Raw genomic sequence first — 1,141 nt, forward strand, 5'->3', positions numbered from 1 at the left:
ACCAGTTCGGCGAAACGTCTTCATCAAGATGATGAACTAAATAAAACTTTATTATTCTTGTTACACACACATACATTTATATGACGTTTTTTTCTTCACTTTTCATACATTTCGTATGCTCTATAATTTTTTAAATCTGGAGAAGAAAAGAAAAACTTCAGACTAAAGTGAGATTGTAAATCACACACCGCACTACGGATTAGTACGTTTCGTACATCAGATAACTCACTCACTTTAGACTTTCGTTTAAATTTCAAACGTGAAGGTCATTTTCTACTCTCAATTTTGCTCACATTTAAATCTCTAATGGCAATGAAATGCACTAAGAAATATGTACGGTGAAATACTTTATTTTATCATTACACGTTTAACACATGTCAAACGTGAGGTAATAATCACTTCAGATCATTATAAGACTTTAATTGTAAATCTCCCAATATCTATAGGTAAGGAGAATTAAAAATATCAAAAATCAAACGATACTTAAACCATCGGTTCACAATTTATTTTGTTATTATATAAAACAGGTATGTATATGGTGATTTTTGTGTGAAATGAACTGTTTAAATAAGTCCATTAACAAGATAAGAGTAGCCTCCAAACGTCAGTAAAACTGAGACAATACACGTGATGAAATTAAACATTTGTTCTGAATCATTAGTCTTGACTGAAACACATTTGCATCGTGGTTGTCGCTTGTGTTACCTCGCTACAAATTCTATGAAAAAAGAAGAAAACGCAAAACATATTCACACCTGCCGTGATCGTCTAGTGGTTAGGACATTGCGTTGTGGCCGCAATAACCCAGGTTCGAATCCTGGTCACGGCAAAAACGTTTACTTTTTCCAAAATAAACCTTAAGGGTGACATTACAGATACGTAATCTCTTACAACATTTGTCGTTTAAAAACGAATATCAAGGTTTGAGTAAATTATCACGTGATGTTATCTTACACAATTTATTTACCTTTAAAAATCCACCTGTTGGCTCGTGTTCGCCAAAGGAAAATATTTATCAAAATTAACACTTTTTACATTATAAAACAGAAATAAAGAACTTTGTAAATTAGATAACACCTCAATCCAATAAATTCTAGCTTTTATTTCATTGTACAGAATAAAGAAAGATAAATATTTAATC

The 1,141-nt window shown here is 31.4% G+C and overlaps 1 non-coding gene across 1 annotated transcript; it reads left to right on the forward strand.

Moving 5' to 3' along the window:
- The first annotated feature begins 757 nt into the window (after nt 1–757).
- TRNAH-GUG (transfer RNA histidin (anticodon GUG)) lies at nt 758–829 on the forward strand. Its single transcript has one exon. It is a non-coding gene; the product is annotated as a tRNA-His (tRNA).
- The last annotated feature ends 312 nt before the right edge of the window (nt 830–1,141 follow it).

The sequence above is a fragment of the Tachypleus tridentatus genome, chromosome 1 (genome assembly GCF_004210375.1).
Source record: "Tachypleus tridentatus isolate NWPU-2018 chromosome 1, ASM421037v1, whole genome shotgun sequence".
NCBI classification, from domain to species: Eukaryota; Metazoa; Arthropoda; class Merostomata; order Xiphosura; family Limulidae; genus Tachypleus; species Tachypleus tridentatus.